This window comes from Heteronotia binoei, chromosome 1 (genome assembly GCF_032191835.1).
Source record: "Heteronotia binoei isolate CCM8104 ecotype False Entrance Well chromosome 1, APGP_CSIRO_Hbin_v1, whole genome shotgun sequence".
NCBI lineage: Eukaryota > Metazoa > Chordata > Lepidosauria > Squamata > Gekkonidae > Heteronotia > Heteronotia binoei.
Window position 1 is genome coordinate 249,781,828 of NC_083223.1, and position 26,858 is coordinate 249,808,685.

At 44.6% G+C, this 26,858-nt stretch overlaps 1 protein-coding gene across 2 annotated transcripts in view; it reads right to left on the minus strand.

The window, feature by feature from the left end:
* The window catches only part of SPTBN2 (spectrin beta, non-erythrocytic 2), a 128,285-nt gene that overhangs the window by 96,899 nt on the left and 4,528 nt on the right, over nucleotides 1-26,858 (minus strand). For both annotated transcript variants that reach the window (XM_060251912.1, XM_060251931.1), the window contains exon 2: nucleotides 7,647-7,760. The gene's annotated coding sequence lies outside the window, so the exon portion shown is untranslated. The remainder of the gene's footprint in view (nucleotides 1-7,646; nucleotides 7,761-26,858) is intronic.

Genomic DNA, 26,858 nt, shown 5'->3' on the forward strand with positions numbered 1-26,858 from the left:
AAGGTCTGAGTTCAAGTCCCACTTCTGGTGGGCTGTATCTCTGCAGATGCTCAAATACAGAATGTACAAATACTGCATCCGTGAATAAGCATGCACACAAGTCTACATTGTGACTTTTTTGTCCATTTATGCAAGAGTTGTAATTGGGACAAAAATCAAACCCCTGCTCTCATGTGTTTGGAAGTAAATACAGGGCTTTTTTGTAGAAAAAGCCCAGAACAAACTAATTTGCATATTAGGCCGCATCCCATGACATCACCTGAAGTGACATCACCCATTCAGTAGGTTACTATCTGCATATTGGCACAGAACAGTATAATGTCATCAGCTGCATTTCATGGATGTGTGTTCTCACATGGCCCAATGAGATACCTTGTTTCACCCCCCCACATGGCTAGAGAGAGAGAGAGAGCCATGTATAGCAGAGACAGGCAGCAGCAGGCCCAGCTTCTCCTGGGAGGGGGTGCTCATGGGCGGCTCTGTGTTTCTGGCTCTCTTCGCAAGCCTGTTGGAGGCTGGAGGCGGCAGAGAGGACGGAGCTCACAGTCTGGTAGAACGTGGCTGCCTAGTGCCTTCCCTCTGCTGGAGAACGTTCTTTTGAGCTGGAGCCCTGGCCAAGCCAGCCAGAACTGCATTCCTGCTCAAAAAAGCCATGAGTAAACATGGTGGTAGAAAGTGCCATCAAGTTGCAGCCAATTTATGTAGATCCATTGCCTGGATCTGCATAGCAACCCTGGACTTTCTTGGTGGTCTCCCATTCAAGTACTAACCAGGGTCGACTCTGCTTAGCTTCCACGATCTGATGAGATCAGGCTAGTCTGGATCATCCAGGTCAGATGAAAGGAAAGAAATCCCCTCAATTTACACACATCATAATGTGGTACAGGAGGAAAATTAACAGGCTCTCAGAATGTCTTAAAAGAAGCAGCTCTGAGAAGAATCTATCACTTTGTCAACTGTTTTTCTCAGCCTCAGTTTTTTTGTCTGTGAAAAGGGAAATAGAGTTCTACGCAGGGCTTCTTTTTTTTTAAAAGCAGGAACACAGTTCCAGCTGGCTTGGCACCAGGGCTTGTGGCTTAATATGCAAATGAGTTCTTCCTGGGCTTTTTCTACAAAAAATCCATGCAAAACAATGGTGATGTCAGGGGGTGTGGCCTAATATACAAATCAGTTCCTGCTGGGAATTTTTCTACCAAAAAAGCCCTGGTTCTACATAAGTGGTACATATTGTTAAATCACAAGACCTCCTTTTCCTCCTCCAAAGAAAGAAGTGGTAGCTCAGTGATAGAGCACTGTAATAGATAAACAGAATTACAGAAGAGGGAACTCTGTCTCCATATCATCATCAAAATCACCTCTTTAGGATAACTATAAACTCTCAGGGCTTGAACAGGCTATTTTCTCCTTTTCTCGCTTAGGAAATATCTGGAGATTTGGGGGTGAAGCCTATGGAGGGTGGGGTTTGGGGATGGGAAGGACCTCAGTGAGCCATAATGCCATAGAGTCCACACTCCAAAGCAGCCAGTTTCTCCAGGGGGACTGATCTCTGTCATCTAGAGATGAGTTGTAATCCCAGGAAATTTACAGCCACCACCTGGAGATGGACACCCCCACCTTTAATGGATTCTGCCATAAACTTTCCGTGCCTTCTGGAGCATACTCCATTCTCATTCAGACTATTGGAGAGGAGGAAGGACTTTGTCTTTTGGTTACTTTACAAAGCCAGGTCTCTCTGCATGTTGGGGAGTCCCACAAGTATACAAAAATCTCTGTTGTGTGGGCTGTTTTGGGTGTTTTGCAAAGATGATGCATATTATAATTTTCCAAGTTCTCATAGTGCTTCATACACATTACTTCAGAGGTTCTGAGGTCATTCAGGAATACATGCAGGAACTTCATATATTACAAATGAGGGGGGAGGCTAACATGTAGCTGTTTACCAGCACAATTCCTAGTTAAACTAAGGCTCTTCAGTAACCAGGACTTTCATGGCTCACAACTGCTGCTCTTCACCACTGCACTATATTCTGTGAAGCTAGAACGGCTAATCTTATACAACAAGATTGCAAGCTAATCTGTTATGCCTTACAAGGGACCTGTGAGTTGTGATTAGTGCCACAGATAGATTCATATAACGGCCAGTTTTTGTATTTTCTAAGGGAGTGTTCTCAGCTATTTTCTCTATCCTAGGATGCTGTGTAATCCAAGGTGCTCTGCATAGGGCACAGGTTTAGTTAAATCAAGGGCTACCTCTAACACTATTTTATACAGAAAGAAAACAGAAAACAAGGCTTATCCCTCTAAGCATTTCCCCTTCGTTTTTCTTTGTTAATATTCATATTGAGGAAGAGTTCTATTGCCACTTGCACCTAGAATAGTCCTATTTACTGTCTACCACTGGGATTCTGCAGATAAAAATGCTGCTAAGTTTTTAACCTGAAAGATGGCAAACACTAAGGAGTCCTGTGGTACCAATTTTGGGAGGCATAAATTGTTAACTGAGAAGATGCCAAAGGACTTGGTGTTCTGTGGGTTTCAACAGACTAATACAGCAACCCTTTTGGGAGGAAATCTCTATTTGACCTAGCCTTGGGAATCAAGGTTCACTAGCTTAGAAAGTATACACAAAACCCTAACTAGATAAGGGCTAGTGGGGGGTTGGATGTACCTCCTTTCTCCAGCTGCTTATAGGGGCTGCTTCTCGCAAGGCACACTTAGAGAAAGGCAGGCCCTGATAGATTTTTTGCTTCAAGGCAGGTTCCGCTACAAACCCTAGCTCTGCTTTGCATCTAGGATGCTCATCCTCTCCCTCCAGACAGGTCTCATCTATCATGGCTACACTGCAAAAATGTGCAGTATTTTGTTTACGCATTCATTGGGAGCACCACGGCAGTCTGGCTTCCTGTCCCTCTGGTCTTCTTCAAGATGACGCACGGCCTTACTGTTTCATTGCCCCCCCCCCAAGCCACCCCAACCTCAAATTCTCCAACAAAAGGTCTGTGTTTTGCATCTATTCTAGCTTGCCAGTGTAATCGTATTTCCAAGAAAAAGCTCTCGAAGGCAAGAGGCAATTCTCCATGTAGCTTTCATTGCTGCAGCAAATGCAGAGACATTCACAGTGGCAACAGAGTGCCCACAAGGCTGTTTCCCCTACATCCTAGGTGGGAGCATATACAGCCGGGGCTGCAGGAACTGCACTGGCTGCCAATACTACATTGGATTCGTAACAAGGTGCTGGTTATTACCTTTAAAGCCCTATATGGTCGAGGACCTGCCTACTTTAGGGAACGTCTCTCCCCATATATTCCCCAGAGGGTACTTTGATCTGGTTCACAAAATCTATTGGTAATCCCTGGGCCAAAGGAGGCCAAACTGAAAGTCACCAGAGAAAGGGCGTTCCCGGTTGCAGCCCCCCACTGGTGGAATCAACTGCCAGAGGAAGTGCGGGCCCTGTGGAATCTTGCCCAGTTCCACAAGGCTTGCAAACCCACTCTCTTCCAGCTGGCTTTTAATTAACATGGAGCCTACATCGTAGAAGGAATACCGTCGCCATTGAAAAACTGAAATATGTATAACATCAAGACCTAACACTAAATGAATTTTGATTGTTTTAACTATAAAATTAATAACTTATAGAATGTATGATTTATAATGTGTATTGTTTTAACTGTTTTTAGTGTTTTTATGCTGTGAACCACCCTGAGCCTACTTCGGTGAGAAGGGCAGGATACAAATAAAATAATAAAATTAAATTAAAAAATAAATAAATCTTCCTCACCTCAGGACCGGTGGCTACCATTTTCCCCACCACCAGAGGAAAGCTTCTTTCAAACTTTTTAAAAAACCTTTTGACAGATCACTATACTGTAATACCATTATAATGATTTATTGCTACAATGTCCTAGTCTCCAGCTTTCCATTAAAAAAATAATAAGGAAGTTTCTAGACCTTTTCTTTGTGGAGGAATGAAAACAGTTCAGGCTGCACATTTCCTACTATAACTGCAATGAAAAGGGCTAGAGATTCTGGCTTGGATCCTATACCTTCCTTCCAGGTGCACTTCTCATCATCTGTTACAGAGGTGGCCATTTGCTACAGAACACATTCCTGTCATGCTAGGTGTTTTGAGGCACCTTGAAAAATGTTGGTCTTGCAGAAGTGTCTACCTCTAGAACCACTGGAAGTATGCTCTATGGAAAAGGACTGGCTCCACAATGAAACACATTTGGAAGGAAGGCACAGGATACAAAATTTACTTTAAGAAAAAAAAAAGGGAAGTAGTACTTTGTAGCAATAGATTGTTATAACGTTTTTGTGCTACAGCAAGCCATCAAAAAACCCAAAAGTCCTCCAAAGGGGGGGAATGGCATGGCAGGCCCAGGGGCTGAAGTAAGGAATGTGGCAGCAATGTGGGCAGGGCATGCAAAAACACATCTGTTCCTATCTACACAGTGTCCAAAGGCACGTTTCCTACCATCTTTCAAAAAACATCATACAAAACCACATACAGGAAATATTACAGCAAACAAAGCAGGGTGATGTTATGTGAAAGCTCCTGAAAACAGAGCTGTGGCAAGAAAGCCAAGGCAGAGTTAAACAACTGTGCGTAAACCACCAACGATACACTCAGAGGCATCTGGGGAAGATAAAAGGTCAGGGTGCTAAACACCAACATTATTGTGAGTCAGTCAGTCTTTAGTACAGCCCACAGGCCATTCAGAAGCAGAAAAGACACTAGGATAAAATGAATTATCTATGTAAAATGGCAGCACACATCAGTTCATCCTAACATATCTAACAATTTAAGGATTAAAATCCAAGTAGATTATCCACAAATTGTTAACAGGGCCCATATCTGGATATGGTGATATTTACCATAACAGAAAATGGCTACTTTGAAGGGTGGACTCCATGGCATTGTGCCATGCTGAGGTCCCTCCCCTCCCCAAACCCTGCTGTTCTCCCGGATCTACCCCCAAAGTCTCCAGGTATTTTCCAACACAGACCTGGCAACCCTAGTGACATAACAGAAGTTTACAAAATTATGCATGGGATACAGAAGGTAGAGAAACAAGTATTTTTCTCCCTTTCTCACGATACCTTGTGGGCACTCAATGAAATTAATGAGCAATTGGCTTAAAACAAATAAAGAAGTACTTCACCAAAAGAGTAACTATGATGTGGAATTCACTGCTGCAGGAAGTGGTGGTGGCTAAAGTATAGACAGCTTGAAGAGGGGATTGGATAATTACATTTATCCAATCCCCTCTTCAAGCTGTCTCCAGGTATTTTCCAACACAGACCTGGCAATCCTAGTGACATAACAGAAGCTTTGTTTGCTGTAATATTTCCTTTATGTGGTTTTGTATGATGTTTTTTGAAAGATGGTAGGAAAAGTGCCTTTGGACACCGTGTAGATAGGAACAGATGTGTTTTTGCATGCCCTGCCCACATTGCTGCCACATTCCTTACTTCAGCCCCTGGGCCTGCCATGCCATTCCCCCCCATTGGAGGGCTTTTGGGTTTTTTGATGGCTTGCTGTAGCACAAAAACGTTATAACAATCTATTGCTACAAAGTACTACTTCCCTTTTTTTTTTCTTAAAGTAAGTTTTGTATCCTGTGCCTTCCTTCCAAATGTGTTTCATTGTAGAGCCAGTCCTTTGCCATAGAGCATACTTTCAGTGGTGCAATGACTATTAGCCACAAGGTATAGATGGAACAAGGGCTTTATTTTGACCAGGAACAAGCAGTTCCAGGTGGTTTGGTGTCAGGGTGTGTGGCCTAATATGCAAATGAGTTCCTGCTGAGCTTTTTCTGCCCAAAAGCTCTGTGTGAAACAATAGTGATGCCAGAAAGTATTGCCTAATATGCAAATGAATCCCTGCTGGACTTTTTCTATAACAAAAGCTCTGGATGGAACACAAATACATCTGGAGCAGTGATGCTCTGTATTCTTGTGCTGGGGGGGCACAGTGGAAGGGCTTCTAATCCCACTGGTGGACCTCTTGATGGCACTTGTTTTTTTTGGCCATTGTGTGACACAGAGTGTTGGACTGGATGGCCAATTGGCCTGATCCAATATGGCTTCTCTTATGTTCTTATATTCATGAAACAACTCTCAAGCTACTCTGAAAAACTTGGGATGATCCTTAGTTTAGAACCATCCTCAAAATTCAAAGCTGTATCCAATAACCATAATCTTGCACATAGGCTTCCAGCATTTATATCTTCAGTTATTTCACTACAAAAAAAAAACAAAAAAGAAAACTCTCTGGTGTACTGTTTACAATTCTGGCAGTTTCCTCAATAGGAGTGACCTAAAATTATTGAACAATATCTTGCATTTAGTTTTTGGGCTGCTGTTCCGTTTGCCAAGACGTAACAGCCATGAAATGGTGCCCTCATGTCTGCTACCTGGTGCTACGGAGGCTCCATCCATCAACGGATGTGGTTACTCCAAGCCAGATAGCCCATTAGAGTTGGCACCAAGAATAAGCAGGCCAAGCTGCTGTGGCTTGTTGGCGGGCTGCCTTCAGCAGGGAAGGTTGTCTGTCCAGAGGAAATTACTCTTCTGTTTGTACTAACTGGTTTAAAAAGAGTGAGTCAAAACACACTCCAACAGCAGCCTACAACTTGGGAAGCAGAGACAGATGCTTCCCCCCCCCCTGCTCTAAACCATCACCCTCCTTCAGAGCTGCAGCTGGGGCCACACCAGTAGTATACTGCCCCACCTAGGCCACACACCTGCCCCACCTAAGAATTTTTTTCGCTTTTAAACAGTCTTTATTACTTTATGACATTCTAGGTTCCATTATTAAGTAGAGATTGTTTCCAGAACAGGAAAAGCTTCTGGTTACAAACAAAGGAAAGGTGAGAAAGAGCCTTTTCACTGAAAATGCCAGGATTTGAACATGAGTCCTTCTGTACAGAAAAGTTTCCCAAGCATTATGGAAAGAAGAGCACTAAAACTGGTATCTTCCAAGGATTCAGAAACTGTTAGTTCCAGATTTCCTCCCACAACTTGGTTTAGATGTATACAATAAATTCAATCCCCCACCCTTTCAGCATCAATCTCAGTACACAAATAGCAGGCCCAGGGCCTTTTCTGAGCAGAAATGCACAGGAACTCAGTTGTGGCTGGCTTGGCATTAGGGGGTGTGGCCTAATAAGCAAATAAGTTCCTGCTGGGCTTTTTGTTCAAAAAAGCCCTGTGCTAAACAATGGTGATGCCAGAAGGTGTGGCCTAATATGCAAACAAGTTCCTGCTGGACCTTTTCTATTTTAAAAGCCCTGAGCAGGCCTAATAGCCCAAACCAGCCTGATCTTGTAAGCACTTAGAAACTAAGCAGGGTTGGCCATGGTCAGTATTTGGTTGAAAGACCACCAAGGAAGACTAGGGGTGCTATGCAGAGGAAGGCAACAGCAAACCACCTCTGAAGGTCTCTTGCCTTGAAAACTCCATGAGGTGGAATTTAATGGGATTGCCCTGAGTTGTCTATTACTTGACAACACACTTTTATTTTTTTTACTTATTAGTCTAGGCCATTTTATAGGCTGTTGTGAACATAATTGATGGGCAAGAGATATGAAGCATTTTGTATTTGTATCACTCTGGTTTAGGGCACAGCTGTCAAGGCTACTTACACGTAAAGGCAACCTGGTTCTGCTAGTCTGGATGCTGGGCAATGCCACGATGTCAGGGTACCCAAGTCCCCCCTGCTGGGTGTTTGTTCTGGAGCTTGCTCTTCATGCAAAGACCTAGAATAAACAGGAGAAGGAAATGATCATTATGCTCATCATCATCATTAATTATCATCATCATCATTGATTATAACCCACCCTTCTCACAAATGGGTTCAGGGAGGGTAACAACAGTCAGTAAATATAATATACCGTTAAAAACAGATCATATAATTAAAATCATATTACACGTTAAAAGAAAAAGTCATGCTACAGATGATGGAATTGAATTTCATTTAGTCCTGAGTATTCTCCTGAATATTCCCCCCAGTTGGCATAAAACAGCTGACAGTACCCTCTTGGTAGCGGGTCATTTCAGCAGGGAGGCCACATGTTGAAGAAATGCCCACCACCTCAGCCAAAGCCCTGGTGGAACAGCTCTGTGTCTTACACACTCTGTGGAATTGCAACAGTCTCCACAGCACCCTGATCTCCAGTGGGACCCTGTTCCACCAGGAAGGGGCCAGGACAGAGGATACCCTGTCCCAGGATGAGGCTAGGCGAGCTTCTTTTGGGCCAGGAATTACCAGCAAATGTTGATCCATGGGGCATAAAGCTCTTCAGAGGGTATATGGGAATAGGGGAAAAAGTTTTTTATACTATACGGGCAAGTTGGGTGTCCATGAGGAATCACACAGGGGGATACTTTGGAAATCCCTCCCTCCCTCCCATACCTATACACAAATACCTCCCTTCAAGGCTTTTTTTGAACAAAAACACAGTTCCAGCAGACCTGGCATGCTGGTGTGGCCTAATATGCAAATGAGATCCCACTGGGCTTTTTCTACAAAAAAAAGCCTTATGTGAAACAATGGTGACATCAGGGGGTATGGCCTAGTATACAAATGATTCCTGCTCGACTTTTTCTACAAAAAAACCCCCTGCCTCACTTCCAGGAATCTATATGCTCTCAATTTCCTAATTTTTCTGCTCCCCTGCCCCCTTTAAACTAACTGGATAGGATTGCCAACTTTTTGTGGGGGGACAGACTTTAGTTGTTCCGGAATAATAACTAATGCCCAGATGGCAGATAACATTCCTCTTGGGGAAAAGGGCAGACTCCATGGTATACTATAGATTTTAGGTGAAATCTCTCCCCATACTCCCCCCTCTATAAGCTTTACCCCCAAAATCTCTAGGTATTTCCCAACCTGGAGCTGGCAACCATAGAGATAGAGGAATTGGGGCAGCACAGTGGGAAGAGGGAACAGCAGTGGCAGCAGGAAGAGGTATAGGGACAGGATGTGTGAATGCCATTTCCAAGATACTTGCTGCTGATGCCCTTTTTACACACACACACACACACACACACCCATGTTGATACAGCAAGAGTAATATGGTCTGCATACATGAGGAGTCATCTATGTAGAAATCACTACCTTTCTTTGTTGTTTTATTTATTCACAAATTTCATATCCTGCCATTCTGCCCAATCCAAACCATCAAGGAGACTAACAATCAAACAACAAAGCTGGAGTCCAGTGGACCTTTTAACATCACCAGGCCTCAGATTCAGCGGGAGCTCACAGGAGTGCAGCTCCTGAACCTTTCGGACAGTTTCACCTCCTCCTTTCTACCTTGTCCACTGAATAGTAGGTGCAGCTGTATAACAATCCCTGGATGAGCTCCACCACCTTTTTTTCTACAAAACGATCCCTGAACACCACCAAAGTTTTATTCAAAGAATGAGCCTTTGTGTGCACACAGACTTCCTCATACAAACTGAAATAGAAGTCATTGGTTACTAGGCAGAGGGTGAACAGCAGATTAGCATACAAGATAATTAAGAAGTTTTAATAGATGCAGACAGGAATAACAAGCTAAGTTTATATGGCCACCATTTGTTTGGAATTAATTCCAGGGGGGAAACAGTGAAACAAATAAACATCAAAACTGGAGATAGATGTGAAAATATATCTCTCTTAAACTGTGCAGTCCTAAGGGTAATTAACTGAGACACTGTTGTTATCCGACTCCTCTCAAGCATGGAAGTAATTAATTAATTAATATTAGAATGTGATATCATTCAGAATAGTACATCAGAATGCAATTCTCTGGTCTGGTAGCAGAGGAGACATAACACTACAAGACAAATCACCCCACCGCAAAGAAAAGGATGCTGTTACCTAAATGCTAATGAACAAGAGAATGAATGGAGAATGAAGCAAGATAATGCCCTCTGTAAAACCACCCTGTGGCTGCAATCACACACACAAAATAATGCACTTTCAATCCACTTGCAATGCACTTTCCAAATGGATTTTACTGTGTGAACTGGCAAAATCCAGTTGGAAAGTGAATTGAAAATGCGGTATTTACTCTGTATGATCGCAGCCTATGCTTGCCTATGCTTGGAAGTCTCTAGTGATAAAAGTTCCAGAGCCATACTATTAAGAGTCCTGGGGAAAAGAAAAGGTCCCCTGTGCAAGCACCAGTCATTTCCGACTCTGGGGTGACGTTGCTTTCACATTTTCACGGCAGACTTTTTATGGGGTGGTTTGCCATTGCCTTCCCCAGTCATCTACACTTTCCCCCAGCAAGCTGGGTACTCATTTTACCAACCTTGGAAGGATGGAAGGCTGAATCAACCTCAAGCCGGCTACCTGAAAACCCAGCTACTGCCGGGGATCGAACTCAGATCGTGAGCAGAGCTTAGGACTGCAGTACTGCAGCTTTAATACTCTGCACCACGAAGCTGCATGCCTGGAGGTATCTTTTTAAAAATTAATTCAGCATAAGCTTTTGCAGGCTAAAGCTCATTTCATCAGCTGTGTGAAGAGAAACCTCAGCCAGCAGGTGAGTGTGTGTGTGTTTTTATATAATAAACTTCCTAATAATGAGCAGTTTGAGGGATAGATGGTGGGGTCTGTGGCTAAGTAATAGAGCATCTGCTTGGTAAGCAGAAGGTCCCACGTTCAATCCCCAGCATCTCCAACTAAAAATGGTCCAGGCAAATAGGTGTGAAAAACCTCAGCTTGAGACCCTGGAGAGCCACTGCCAGTCTGAGAAGACAATACTGAATTTGATGGACCCAGGGTCTGATTCAGTATAAGGCAGCTTCATATGTTCATATGTCTCACTCAGTGGAGGTCTTCAGGCAGAAGCTAGGCAGTCATCTGTCAACGATTATCTAGTTTTGGATTTCCAGGACTGAGAAGAGGGATGGACTAGATGGCCTTTAAGCAGAAAGATGAGACCTTTCTTTGCTTTCTAGCCCACTTTTTGCAATTCTTGCTGTGTGTGGTGGAAGAATGTGCCCGCTCTGGCCTGCAGGCCCTATTCTGCCCTGCCCTCCTAGGTGTCTCTCCCCATCTGAAGAGGCTTTTTTTCTATTCTCTGAGTAGCTTGCCACCATCACCTGATCTTTGTTTGCTGCCACCACCTGACCTCCTTCTTTGGAAGTTTTTAAACAGAGGCTAGATGGCCATCTGATAGTAGTGCTGATTCTGTGAACTTGGGCAGATCATGAGAAGGAGGGCAGGAAGGGCTGCATCAGTGCTTAGTTCTCATGGCCCTTTCTCACACACCTAGGAAAATGCTGATCACCACTTTGGGGTCAGGAAGCAATTTTCTCCAGGCAAATTTGGCCAGGGATCCTGGAGGGTTTTTGCCATCTTCTGGGCATGGAGCAGGGGTCACTGAGGTATGTGGGAGAGGTATTTGTGAATTTTCTGCATTGTGCAGGGGTTGGACTAGATGACCCTGGAGGTCCCTTCCAACTCCATGATTCTGTGATTCTGTTCTATCAATTGCTCCATGGGAGACAATTCCCAGCCTCCCTTCTAAGTTCTGAGGCCTGGCCTCTGGGTCTTCTGCTGCCCAGCACCTGGTCACCACAGGAACAGTTTACTGCCTTGCACTTCCCTGAAGGAGTAGCCACTTGCCAACTGCCTGCCTTCCCCCTGGTGCTTTTAAAATAGCACATCTGAGATGGTGGAAGTCTATGTGGCACAGAAAATAACTGCCAGCCTCAAAAGTTATAAGGTATTTATTAAAAAGAAACTGTTTACAAGCAGCATTTTTTTTGAGCAGGAATGCACAGGAATGCAGTTCTGGCTGGTTTGGTGGCAGGAGGTGTGGCCAAATATGCAAATAAGTTCCTACCAAAAAGCCCTGTGTAAAGCAATGGTGGTGTCAGGGGGTGTGGCCTAACATGCAAATCAGTCCCTGCTGATTTTTTGGTAGAAAAAGCCCTGTTTATAAGCATGCTTTTAGCACAGCACCAGACTGAGCAAGCGATACAAAAGAAATAGGTAGAATGCAAATCCTCTGTTCCTCTCCCTATCAGATGTTAAAATATAGGACAAGCCTCTTTGGCTTAGGTGGTTACAAATCCTTTCCAAGTTATCAATACCTTGAAGCTCCCTCCAGCTCTTTAGGCCAGCACATGCTAAAAAATATTTGCCTTCCCAGAGGAGTGGTTTGCATCCTCTCATGGTCTCAGCATCCCAGGAAAACACACCTCCTTCCTGTTGCAAGGATTTTTAAAAAATAATCTTTGTTTCTTCACCCACTGACCAGGTCACAGAGGCTTTTCCTAGGAGTCTCTAACATTCCCCTTCCTGAAGACTTTCTAGCCTTAATCCCTCCAAGACTCAGTTCCCTGCTTGGAGAAGGGGAAGAGCCTGACCCACCCATTATCTCTACCTAGTCCATTCAGTATTTCTTAAGAGGTAGCTGAGGTTAGCCTGGAAAGCCATTGAACAGACTCCTCTGTTGCCTGGTCTCTGCCCAGATAGGGTTTTCTGTGTTGGAAAATACCTGGAGACTTTGGGGGTGGATCTGAAAGAGGGTGGGGTTTGGGGAGGGGAGGGACCTCAGAATGGTACAATTCCATAAAGTCCACCCTTTAAAGCAGCTATTTTCTCCAGAGGAGCTCATCAACTGATCTCCAAACAACAGAAATCAGTTTCCCTATAGAAAATGGCTTCATTGGAAGGAGGACTCTATGACAATTTGCACCACTGAGGTCCCTTCCCCTCCCTAGGCTCCATTCCCAAATCTCCAGGAATTTCCTATCCTGAAGCTGGCAACCTGATTTGCTGCAGCTGTTCAACAAAGCACTCCATTGGAACTGAGCACAATACCAAAACCCCATGATAGTATGATGATGGAGAGAAGCCCAAGAGTTGCCAAGTGATTACTACAGACAGACATTTGGACATCCAAAGCTGTTGCACCACAGATTTATGGAGGCGGAGCTCCAGATGACTTGCAAAGCTCAGACGACAGGGACATGCATGCAACCACACGCCCCTTCATGCGTGATACTAATGAGGAATCTGCCATCCAGGCTTTTCAGCATCTGCCACATTAAAACTTTGCTAAAAGGGGTGGGGTGTAGAACGCTACTAGAGTTGTAGCCTGTGAAAAAAAATTTCCCACAGAAACAGGTGCTATTTCAGAGGGTGTGAAGCTTTCTTCAAAAGGAACAATTCCCAAGTGGGAGTGAATCACTTTTCACCAAGGAATTATGGTGCATCCCCCTCTTTTGGCAATGGATTTGCTCACAGGGAAGAATCACTTTGAGAGTCATGCTGGATATCACCTCCTCTGAACCATGCTTTTAAAAAGACAAACATTTTTATCCCTGCTTGCTCACTCCTAAGAGATTACCAGAACAGAGATCTCTTCTCATGGGATGTAAAATGCCTCACCCTAGTCTCAGTTCATCCCTAAATACTACTTGTATTCTTTTGGCAGCAGCCTGAATAGCTCAGACTAGCCCAAGCTCATCAGTGCTCAGTAGGTAAGCGGGGTCGTCCATAATTAGTACTTGGGCAAGCAGGTGCAAGGAAGTACAAGGAAGATCAAGATTGCTATGCAGAAGAAGCTAGTGGGAAACTACCTGTGCTCATCTCTTAACTTGAAAACCCCCGATGGGTCACTGTAACTTGGTTGCAACTTGATGGCACTATTATTATTATTATTATTTTGAGTCACTAGACCGGGGTAGCCAAATTCACTTAATGTAAGAACCACATAGAATAAACATCAGATGTTTGAGGGAGGGAGGGAGGCAGATGGGGAGAGAGAGAGAGGTGGAAAGAAAGCTACTTTAAATTTAAATGCATTCAACAAGACAGCTGGCTTGGCGAAGTGATTTAAAGAAAAAATGCCTTCTCCAAGTTGGCCAATGGGGCAGTGGGGGGCTTCAAGAGCCACACAATATATGTGAAACAGCCACACACAGCTCCTGAGTCACAGTTTGGCCACCCCTGCACTAGACCATCTCTTAAAGTTGAATAGAAATGCAGGCAGAGTTCAGCAAAAGCGCTGTAAAACATAGCAAGCAGCCGGGCATTCACCTCTGATGCCACCAAGATGGCGAATGCAGCAGCAGAGCATCGGGCTGACAGGGAGCTGGGGATCCGACTGCCATCCATGTCCCAAGTCCCTGTCAAACCTCCTGCATTGGGGGACCCTTGCCTGGGTCTCCCTTGGGGCTCCACTGTCGTGGGACCCTTCCAACTGCACGATTCAGGGGGGTTGCTAGAGACACGGTCTGTGAACCACCCCTGACTGCAAGGTGCCAAAACCCAGAAGTCCCACTAGACCATCTCAATGTCCAGATTTGCTAATACAAGGGCTACCTGAATGCCTCCAGTACCAGAATGTACCTTGTCCTATTAGGATCTCAGGTAACTAGATGGGACCAGCAAAAACTTCCTTTTGCCTGAGACCCTGGATATCCACTGCCAGAAGACGCTGTGATGGACCTGATGGACCAGCGGTCCACTTGCTATAAGGCAGCTTCATATGTTCACATGACCCACAAGTTCGAATTTATCCACAGGCAGATTCAGATAACTGCAGATTTCATCCCAGCATGCTTTGCTGTAACCGGAGATCTTTCTGTACCAGACACAGTCTAACCTAATTAAGTCTGCAAAATGCCTCCTCCACTCCATCTCAAGTTGGCTGCACAGCAGACAGGGGCTCTGGTTGTGCCCAGCAGCATCTCTCCACCCCCACTTGTTTATTTAACACCCAAACTAAAGTACAGCTCTGATGAACCAGGAGGCTCACACGCTACTTTGTGATTTTGCTTGGTCTTAATGAATAAATAAACTCTACCTCTAAAATTACAGCTGATTTCCCTTTGTTAATACCACCGCACCAGAAATATCTACTAGCTTGGAGGGATATGCTGGGGCAGTGGGTCATTGCCAGCTGATACCCCCTTGAAGAGGTCTCAGGCTCCCTGTGGCAGACATAATGCCAAATACGGGTTAAGCGGCCAAACCAGGTCATTTGACTGCACTGGCAGTTCAGCCTCCTGGGGGCTCAAAGCCTGGTCCAACCCTGCTCGAGGGCAACAAGGACAAAGGCAGAGTAAAGAGGAACTACTGATTTCCAGAACAGCAGTGCTCACTGAGTGAACAGTTGTGACCAGAGACTGTGGTCCTGGAGACCACCCCTCAAGAGTTAGAGATAGGGTTGCCTGCTTTTGCAATTGATCTCCAGCTGGTAGAGATCTAGTGTTGCCAGGTCTGCGTTGGAAAATATCTTTGGGGGTGAATCTGAGAGAAGGCAGGGTTTGGGGAGGAGAAGGGCCTCAGTATGGTACAGTGCCATAGTCCACCCTTCAAAGCAATTATTTTCTCCAGAGAAGCTGATCTCTGCCAATTGGAGATCAGTTGTAACAGCGGGAGATCTCCAGGCAGCACCTGGAGCCTGGCAACCCAATAGAGATTAGCTCCTTTGGAGAAAATGGCTGTTCTGAAAGGTGGACTCTATGGCATTGTACCATGCTGAAGCCCCTCTCTTCCCCAAGCCCCAAAGTCTCCAGGTATTTTCCAACACAAACCTGGCAACCCTAGTTAGAGAGTTATTTTGCGGCAGGCTTGTACAAGATCTGGGCTATACCATCACACCCACGAATGTGTATGTTCCCCAAAAATCATATAGTTGTATAGTGCACAAGAAGCCCCACTTTGACAGATAAGCAGGAAAAGTTTAACAGATTCAACCTGCTGAACAGAGGCATTTTGTTTTAAAAGGTCTCACTATGCTTAAATTCTGCCAGTGGCCAACCTCCAGATGGAGCCTAGCATTCCCCCAGAACTGCAATTGATCTCCAGACTGCAGAGATCAATTCCCCTGAAGGAAATGACAGCTTCAGAGAGTGGACTCACTGGCATTACATCCCTGCTGAGCTCCCTCTCCTCTTCAAAGTCCTCCCCCCACAAGCATCAGGAATTTCCCAAGCCAAAACTGGCAACCCTATATGAAAGAACAGAAATATGGACTCCAGAAGTGCAGAGTCTTCCTTCTCAGGAGAACATTTCCTTGAGCCCGGACTGCTTGTTTACATGTTGTAGAAACAGAATCTGCTCCATTCCTTTCCCAGGATGCTGCTATCTATCATAGAAAGAAGAACTGTGTTCTTGCAAAATCAGAGCAGAAAAGACTTCTGGGATAGAATCCTATGCCTTCATGGAACACAGTCCAGGCAGGGAGGAGGGGAAGAGACTAAGGAATTGACTAAGGAATATGTAAAACATCTGTGAACAGCACAGCTGGAAAGTATGCCTTTGCTATGCCTTCCTATGAGTGAATGCAGCCTTCCATATATATTAAAAGAACTGATGCAGGAATAAGAGTTAATGAAAACAACTGCAAGAAGAATTGACATTGCTCTGCTGATCCAAAACATAGGTAAGAAATGGACAACACTTTCCCATATGCTCTTGATGCCAACCTGGGGGGGTGGGGAGACAAGACTGCATAACCAAGCAGTCAGGACGGACCCAGTGCCAAACAAAGGAGCATCAGTGTAGATAATCTACAGATTACATAGGCCAATTGACCAGGTTATTCTTAGCTTCAGAGTAATAAAGGAAGCTTATACTCTTAAGGACTCGAACTAAGGAAGTACACTCTTAGCAGCAGTTTTTCAAAAACACTTCCCTGAAAAAACCATGAGGGCTAGTATCCTACATTTTAAAAAGCAATCAATTAATTTTAATGTTCAGAAAGGTGAAAGCTAGGTTTTACACCCATCAGTATACTGACTGATGTTGCACTGACCTTATTTAAACACCATCCAATTCTCTGTCCGCTTCTCAGCTTCAGAGAAGTTATTGCTTGGACAGGCATTTCTGAGACATCCTGAGCTGATAACATTTGTGGGTCCTGCATCTTCTTCAGGTCTTCCTCAGAGCTAAGATGCAGCTGTAAAACCCATTTCTCAGCACTGGGACTCAATCCTAGAACTCTTCTTTCTAGTCACCACTACCTACCTATGTTTAAAAATTAGAGGACAAAGTTTACAGGCAAAAAGGTTTGGCTTGCCCGAGTTCCAGCTCCTCATTTTAGAATGTGAACACTGCTTAAGTGCACCCTGCCTTTCAAACTGAACTCTGCCTATGGGCTTAGGGTTGCCAATCCCCAGGTGGGGGCAGGGGATCCCCTGGTTTGGAGGCCCTCCCCCCGCTTCATGGTCATCAGAAAGCAGGGGGAGGGGAGGGAAATGTCTGCTGGGAACTCTGTTATTCCCTATGGAATTTATTCCCATAGAAAATCATGGAGAATTGATCTGCGGATATCTGGGGCTCTGGGGGGGGCTTTTTTGGGGGGGGGTAGAGGCACCAGATTTTCAGTATAGCATCTAGTGTCTCTCTCCAAAATGCCTCCCAAGTTTCAAAAAGATTGGACCAGGGGGACCAATTCTATGAGCCCCAAAAGAAGGTGCCCTTATCCTTCATTATTTCCTATGGAAGGAAGGAATTGAAAAGGTGTGCTGTGCCTTTAAATGTGATGGCCAGAACTCCCTTTGGAGTTCAATTATGCTTGTCACAGCCTTGATCTTGGCTCCACCCTTAATGTCTCCTGGCTCCACCCCCAAAGTCCCCAGATATTTCTTGAATTAGACTTGGCAACCCTATATGGCCTATACCAAAGAAAGTACCACTAAGATTCCTCACTCCCCTCCCCTGCTCTACTAATGCCACAAAGACTTAATCCCTGCTCTGATTGGATTGAGAACCATTAACAGCCCAGGGCACTAACAGAACTGCAGGCCAAGGAAGAGCTGCATGTTCATACCACAAGTGTGAACTTTGGGGTCTGAGTGTCAGCAAATTTTGCAGCACCTCCTCACTGCCCTGCAGAATAAACCACAGGTTCAATCTGCTTTCCCATCTCCCCAGTCAGATTGTTGTTAGCCGCCCTGAGCCTGCCAAGGTGGGGGAGGGCGGGATATAAATGAAATTAATAAAAAATAATAATAAATCATATAGCTGACTTGAGAATAACAGTGAAAGTTGGTCAAAAATGCAGACCCTTGTGAAGACCCTTCCTTCTAACAAAGGTGCATGAATAACTCCTGTTAACAGACATGTGATGATGGCATGTGTCTGACTGCTGTCACATGATGCAACACGCAAGGTCCTCCTAGACTCAAGCAACCCTATCATGAGAGTAAATGAGATGGCTGTCTTAGGGGGCAGACTAGGGTTCCAGCCTCCAGGTGGGCTCCGGAGATCTCCCACTTTTACAACTGGTCTCCAGTTGGCAGAGATCAGCTCCCCTGAAGAAAATGGCTGCTTTGAAGGGTCGACTCTATGGCATTGTACCATGCTGTCTCCTCCCCTCCCCAAACACCACCTTCTCCAAGATCCACCCCTAGAGTCTCCAGGTATTTTCCAACACAGACATGGCAACCCTAAGGCAGACTTTGGGATCTGTTTAGGATGGCATTGGCAGACAGGCAGATCTTCTTCAAGAGGCACAATCTGCCACTGCCTGGGATGGTCTTCTCAGCAAAGAAATTAGCAAAACACCCAACATAAAAGCACATAATATCACAGTGTGTGTGGACGATGAGTCCGTCCCCACATTCATATATACATATAAACACTCTGCATGTGCCCTAAATGAACAAATATGCAGAGGCTTTTTAAAAAAGGGAATGACTTTTGCTGAGAAACACAAAGAAACCCACATCACATGCACGACTGCAACACTGATAACACAAAACAAGTAGACACCCTCTTGGGGCAGGCAGCTTTCCAGGCCCAGAGAATGATTTGTGGAGTGTGCACATATGCATACAGAATTCACAGTCAAACATACAGCACGTGCCACCAGCAGCATCCATATGAACCAACAAGGAAGGCATCATTTCCCCTCCAGACCATCAGTGAACACACAAAAACTCAGTAGGGAAGGAGAGAAAAGGGAGGGGGCAGGCAGAACACAAGCCTTATTCACACACCACCTCCACCCCAGCAGCAGCTAATATCTAAATACCCAGCAGTCCATCCCATATTCATCCATGTGCCAATAGCAAGGACAGATTCTTCCCTCCCTCTTCTGTTTTGCTCTAAGCTACCTGCAAAGAGGAGAAGTGGGAAGAGAAATCCACATTATGCTTATATTGCAAGCCAATCTACCCCTCAAGCCTGCTGGCTACGAGCAGCAAGAGAAGGGGTTGCAGCTATGGCTGGCTGGTTTAGCAGAGCAGGCAAGAGGAAGGGGAGGGAGGCTGCAAAGGGTGGGATGGGAGGAATAGGACAATAGCATCCCAAGGCACCCTGGGTGGGGGGGTTCCATCATGGAAAGCCAGCTGGAGTGGGGGTTGGAGACAAAGGGGAAAAGAGAAGGTTCTGTCTCAGGCAGACAAGGAAGGAAGAAGCACAGCTGTCTGCACAGAGCAAACATGGGGGGAATGATCAGTCTTGGGAAGAGTAATCTGCCCTTGAAAGCAGTTTGAGAGCTTTCCCCCTTCTGCAGAGGGAAAGGCACTGGATCTCTTTACAGAGGAAACCCTCACCTCATTTAAGAGTCAGTCTCATTTGTAAATATGGGGAGAGCATTAAAGAGCTGTTTAGAAATGCACAGCTCAACCCCTGGGGAGGAGGGGGAAACAGTTATCACCCCCATCCTAGACCCCATATATGGCAGCCTCAAGGCAACGGTGTACAACGTGACAGCTGTGGTCGCTTCTGTGCTACTAATCTAATTCAGCAGCCTCCTGTCAAAAACCTTTTCTGCCTTTTGAGATGTCACCCAGAATTGCCTACTACCTTCAAGCTCAGCTTCACAGCCGTAAGACCTTTATTTGAAGAAAGAAATTGAAACGCTGAGACAGGCTGCTTCTTCCACTCTGTGGTTTTTTTGTCCATGCCCCCCTACCCCAAATGCAGCACTCCTTTTTCAGGCTTCCACATGATACTACCCTCTAGTTGCATCTAGTTGTCTTAATTCCACGTATTCCCTGTTTTCAAACATGCCTTGGTATAATCTTTCCTAAAATCACTTATGTTGTTTTTTATTTTTTTAAATTTATATCCTGCTTTTCTGCCTTATTCAGGACCCAGAGTACCTTATAACATCATTCTCCCCTCCTTCACCTTATCCTCACAACAACAACCTTGCAAGGTAGATTACACTAACAGACTTTTCTCCATTGGAAGAATACTGTGCTTATTCATACTGTCCATTTTCACAAGTGGCTTGGAACATGAAAATTGTGGACTGTTATTAACTCCTCCATGAGGAAGATGATTGAAATGAGATAATCAGCTAGCAAGCTTCATTGGAGGTGGACTGAGATGTCCAACTACTGATTCCTACTTTTGGCACGTTATGGACATTGAAAGACCGCAGAGACTTTTTTGTACAATCACTTTATTTTATTGGATCAGTGTGAGCTTCATCACTTTTAAAGATCCCTTGTAATGTGGCTATGCATATACTTGCTTTAAAAATTTTTATACTTTAGATTTCCAAACTTACCATCGAAAGTGACATTGACTAAAAGTTTGATTATTAATATTGAAAAATACTGCAATTAGTAGTAATCATTCTTTAAGCCCCCAGGTCCCAGCAGGGGATCCCCTGCTTTTGCAGACTCCTCCCTGCAGCCAGCCAGCTGGCCTGGGGGTGGGGGGAGCCCCATCCCAACAGCCACCATGTGCATTTAAATATGTGCCGGTTTAAAAGAAGCCTGCAATACTGCCTGTGTTTGGACTGTGTGTGTGCCTTTAAATCTGAGCAAGAGGAAAGCTATATGGGAGGGGTAAGTAGGTGGAGCCATGTGGGTCTTCTCCGGTGAGTGTGTGAAACATGTGAGAAAGGGAGCGAAGGGAGCAGAGTCCCTCTGTTTGTTTGAAGGACAACTCCACCCACTAGGGTGCTCTCATTTTCCTGTTCGTCTGAAGAGGTTGGTTGAAATACAGCAGGGTTACATTCAGCAACTTCCATGAGTAAACTGCCCCAGTGATATCACAAAAGTGTGTGCATGCTAACTGTGTTTATTTTGGCTGCTTTGTGAGAGAGTGTGCATGCATGTTCACTTTCATTTAGTAGAAATGCAGTTGCTGGGGGGACAAGAAAGTGAAACTGTATTTAGGGGAACTGCACTACTGTATTTTAATTTTTTTTTTTAGGAAATGGGAAAGTCTTCTGGCTCCACCCCCAAAATCCCCAGATATTTTCTGAGTTGGACCTGGCAACCCTACTCAGCAAGGCTTCCATGGCAGAACACAGATTCAAATGCAGGTGTCCCGGATTCTAATCTGAGAGTCTAACAACTGCCCTGGACCTGGATAGCCTAGCTAAACCAATCTTATCAGATTTCGGAAGCTAAGCAGGGCTGGCCTTGGCTAGTATTTCATCTCCAAGGAATACCATGGGTGTGATGCAGAGGCAGGAAATGATAAACCACCTCTGAAATATCTTTTGCCTTAAAAGCAAGTCTAGCTCGCCATCTGGTGGTACATAATGCTAAAGAAGCTAGAACTTCTGGCTGCCACACAATCTTTGGATCTCGGGGCTACTCTACACACAATGCCATATGATAATTATTATTATTTATTATTATTATTGGTCTAACAACTACACCATGCTGGCTCTCAAAGATTGGACCCAAAACAGGTTGGGGAAACTGTGGACAGGAAGATGTGATTTCCAAACTTCCCCACCCACAACCAGATCCACATCTCATGCCATTTTCCCTCCTACCTGCCTCCATTTCCCTTCCCACTGCTGGTAGGCTTTAAAAATTAACAGTAGTAGGTATATTTAAACACTATAGGAATGTAAAAATGATTAAATTAACAACAATCCTATCAAAAAGGTGTCCACCAGCAGGGGATCAGAACGGCGGATACCAAGAGAAAGAGTGGGGAATTGCCATATGCTGTTGCCACTGTGAATTGCATTCACTGTGGCAATGAGAGCAACACGGGGTCCCCCATGAGGAAGTATGAATTCATACACAATATTCTCTCCTTCTTTGGAGGTTTTAAAACAGAGGCTAGATAGATGGTCATCTGACAGCACTGCTGATTCTATGAGCTTAGGCAGATCATGAGGGCAGGAAGGGTTGCATCAGTGCTTAGTTCTCATGGCCCTTTCTTATGTGCCCAGGGAAAAGCTGTTCACCACTAAGGGGTCAGGCAGTAATTTTTCTCCAGGCCATTTTTGCCAGGGATCCTGGAGGTGTCCCCCCCCCCCCTCATCTTCTGGGCGTGGAGCAGGTATCATTGGGGACATGGTGGGTATTTGTGAGTTTCCTGCATTGTGCTGGGGATTGGACTAGATGACCCTGGAGGTCCCTTCCAATTCTGTGAACACTAGACTCTGAGCTTTCTATGCCCCTCCTACCTTTCCTTAGCCAGCTGATCCTTGGTAACTCACCTCATGCCCTGTGATGACTCAGAATCCCTCCCCCCAAAGAGAGTGCTTCATTTTTTTCAAAGTTCAGGGTGTCAGTGATCCACACATTTGTAAGCAGATGGGCTAAAGGCAAAAAAAGAAGAGTTCTGAATTACTGACGTTTGCAGACCTATTTGAAGGCTAGAGTTTTGATGGAAGTTGGTGTCTATTTGGTTGGCACAGGGCTGCCATCTGTCTTGAGAACTGGATCCTGTACATTTGCTCACACGTACTAGGCGATCTGAAATTCTTGGCAATTGAAAATTTAACTTTTAAAGTGTCATATTTCAGCAACAAGATTGGGAGCTGAAATCAACAATAGGGACCTGTTCATTTCATCAGCTCTGTGCTCGAGGAATATCTGGAGACTTTGGGGGTGGAGCCAGAAGCAAGGTTGTGACAAGCATGATTGAACTCTGAAAGGATTTCTGGCCATCACATTTAAAGGGACCGCACACCTTTAAAATGCCTTCCCTCCATTGGAAATAATGGAGGATAGGGACACCTTCTTTAGGGCCCCATAGAATTCGACCCCCCAGGACCAGTCCAATCTTTTTGAAACTGGGAGAGGGGGTTTGAGGAGAGGCACCAGATGCTATGCTAAAAATCTGGTGCCTCTACCTCAAAAAAAGAGTCATGGAGTAAAAGGACAGGACCTCTTGTGGATCAAAAACTGGCTGATTAATAGGAAGCAGAGAGTGAGTATAAATGGGCAGTCTTCGCAGTGGAGGACGGTAAGCAGTGGGGTGCTGCAGGGTTCGGTACTGGGTCCCATGCTCTTTAACTTGTTCATAAATGATTTGGAGTTGGGAGTGAGCAGTGAAGTGGACAAGTTTGCGGATGACACTAAATTGTTCAGGGTGGTGAGAACCAGAGAGGATTGTGAGGCACTCCAAAGGGATCTGTTGAGGCTGGGTGAGTGGGTGTCAACGTGGCAGATGAGGTTCAATGTGGCCAAGTGCAAAGTAATGCACATTGGGGCCAAGAATCCCAGCTACAAATACAAGTTGATGGGGTGTGAACTGGCAGAGAATGACCAAGAGAGAGATCTTGGGGTCGTGGTAGATAACTCACTGAAAATGTCAAGACAGTGTGAAATTGCAAAAAAAAAAAAGGCCAACGCGATGCTGGAAATTATTAGGAAGGGAATTGATAACGAATCAACCAGTATCATAATGCCCCTGTATAAATTGATAATGCGGTCTCATTTGGAGTACTGTGTGCAGTTCTGGTCGCTGCACCTCAAAAAGGATATTATAGCACTGGAGAAAGTCCAGAAAAGGGCAACTAGAATGATTAAAGGGTTGGAACACTTTCCCTATGAAGAAAGGTTGAAACGCTTGGGGCTCTTTAGCTTGGAGAAACGTCGCCTGCGGGGTGACATGATAGAGGTTTACAAGATAATGCACGGGATGGAGAAAGTAGAGAAAGAGGTACTTTTCTCCCTTTCTCACAATAGAAGAATTCGTGAGCATTCAATTAAATTGCTGAACAGTCGGATTAAAACAGATAAAAGGAAGTACTTCTTCACCCAAAGGGTGATTAACATGTGAAATTCACTGCCACAGGAGGTGGTGGTGGCTACAAGCATAGCCAGCTTCAAGAGGGGATTGGAGAAAAATATGGAGCAGAGGTCCATCAGTGGCTATTAGCCACAGTGTGTAGGTAGGTAGGTAGGTAGATGATAGATAGACAGACAGACAGACAGACGACTGACTGACTGATTGATTTTTTTGGCCACTGTGTGACACAGAGTGTTGGACTGGATGGGCCATTGGCCTGATCCAACATGGCTTCTCTTACGTTCTTAATAATTCTATATAGGATTGCACAAATGGACTCCTGGTCTAGGGTTGCCAGCTCTGAGTTAGAAAATCCCTGGAGATCTGGGGGTGCAGCTGGAGAAGGCAGGGTTTAGAGAAGGGAGGGAGCTCAGTGGAGTATAATGCCACAGAGGCCACCTTCCCAAGCAGCCACTTTCTCCAGAACTGATTTCTGTCATTTGGAGGCCTATTGTAATTCCAGAAGATCTCCAGTCCCCACCTTGGAGATGGCAACTGTAACTCCTGCCCTTCTAGAATGTTTGTCTGCAGGGAACTGGTGGGCTGGACTCTGAGTCCTGACATTCACAAGTTCCAGATCTCAGCCTGGTTTCATTTAAAGCTTCAACCTATTTTCCTTAGCCCAGCTGCACATCAACCTTTTATGAGATTCTGGGATGCTTTTTTTGCACCTCCCCACCACACCCATCTCCTAAATTCAAGCATGCATATTCATCCTTTGAAAGCCAGTGGTTATTTACATGTGTGGAAGAGCCATCAGATCAAACAGCACAGACAGAACTTCGCCTCATCTGTAATCTCAAAACCACACACTTCTCAGCAGAGGTTATTCACACGTTTCAACATGGAACAAGTTACAGCCTGAAAGAGCCTCACAAGTGTATCTGGGGGGAAAGAGGTGCAACGAGGCAGAAAACTAGAATAGGAAAACTATACTGAGAGAGTACAGTTGAATCCAATCCCAGTTTCATTTATGTCGTGACTCGTGAGAGGAACCTAAATCCTTATGTTGTAAGCAGGTTTCCTAGCTTGAATGCCTCATTCACACAGCCCACTATCAACTGAACTGCTATGCCCTCCCTCAAAGAATCCTGGAAACTGTAGTTTAGTGAGGATATTAAGAATTCTGTTAGCTTTCCAGACTTTCCTAACAAAAGGAAAGAACTATTGAACTGGTTTGATCTTGTAGTGGAGCCGCAATGTCTTGAGTCAGCTCTGGCGTATCACAGTCTCCCAGATGGTGTTCAATAGCATGGAGGTGGCAAAACATCATCTTGACAAGACTAAAGATGCATATTCCCAAGGCTTTGGTGCAGAGAATCTTCCAGAGAGTCAGAACTCCATTCAGACCACTTGTCCTAGTTAGTCTAATCTGGTAGAAACAGTGGCTACAATTGCAGGTAGGAGATATCATTTCAAATCCTGCAGGATGGCTTTTGGGCAAGTCGTAGTTTGTCATCCTTACCTATTTCACACACTGATTGCCATGATTGAAGTCCCACCAAAGTTAAGCACTGTTACATCCTACTGAGCTCAGTGGGAGAAATTTAGAGGAACTTGTGCAAAACCATTCTAAGCATGTTTATTCAGAAATAAGTGAAGTGTGCAGTATAGTTAGATAGAAGCTTTGCAGACCAATCCTACATGTGAATTATCAGAAATAAGATTCAGGTGGGTAGCCTTGTTGGTATGAAGCAGCAGAACAAAATTTGAGCCCAGTGGCACCTTTAAGACCAACAAAGTTTTATTCTGACCTGGACTGCCCAGGCAAGCCCACTCTTGTCAGATCTCAGACGCTAAGCAGAGCCAACCCTGGCAAGTACTTGGAAGGGAGACATTCAAAGGAATACCAGGACTGAGAGGCAGAGACAGGCTGCATGAAGCCATTTCTCTGGACATCCTTCATGCCTGAGTAGGGGTTGTCATGACTTCCAGGCATGCACACAGACATACACACATATAAAATACAAAAAATACCCCCCAAAAGAGAGAGAACATTTTATTCATGGTATAAGGCGATGTGTGCATGCACACGAAAGCTTATACCTTGAATAAAACTTTGTTGGTCTTAAGGTGCCACCAAATTTTGTTTGAAGTCATAAGATATTACAGAGGAAGTCCCATTGAACTCAAGTGTAAGCATCCTAAGTTTTAGCCCTATGTAAGATTCAAACCTTGTCATCCTAAACAGAGTTACATCCTTTTAAGCCCACTGACTGCAATGGATTTCAAAAGATTAACTCTGTTTAGTATGTCAATGAAAAGGAAAAGGTACACAGAGAGCATCATTAATTTATAGCTTTTCCATCATAAGTTGAACTAGAATGGTTCACATCTCAAAGGTATTCATGTCAAACATTTCTATTCCACTTTATCTTCCTGAACTCACCTTGAGCGACATAGCAACCAAGTTGCAAAGGGGCTCATTAAAACAAATTAAAACACACAATTTACCAATTTAAAAACAATCAGGCTCAACACACCCAGGAGTTAAAACACACAGGATCTGATGAAAAAGTCTGCCCTCCTACAGATGCTCTCTTGCTTTATATGCCTTCCTAGATGTAGCAAGAGAAAGGGGTCTTCTTCACCTGCCCTGGCAGGCCATTCTAGAGGATTCAACACATCATGGAAAAGGGCCATGATCTCACTGTGGCCATTGGACAATCCTAAGGAAAGCCCAATATGCTTCTTGCTTTTATACAATGACTTTCTTTAATTCTCATCACCTTCCAAACAAGTTGGAGAGACAAAACTTGAACATGTTATGCTTGCATTCAGATGGGAAATGGATAAGTCCCAAAGCCACACCTATGGTTTGTGCTTCAAAGGGTTTTCATCATATTTCACAAGGAAAGACTGAGTTCTATATATCTAGAGTTTTGAG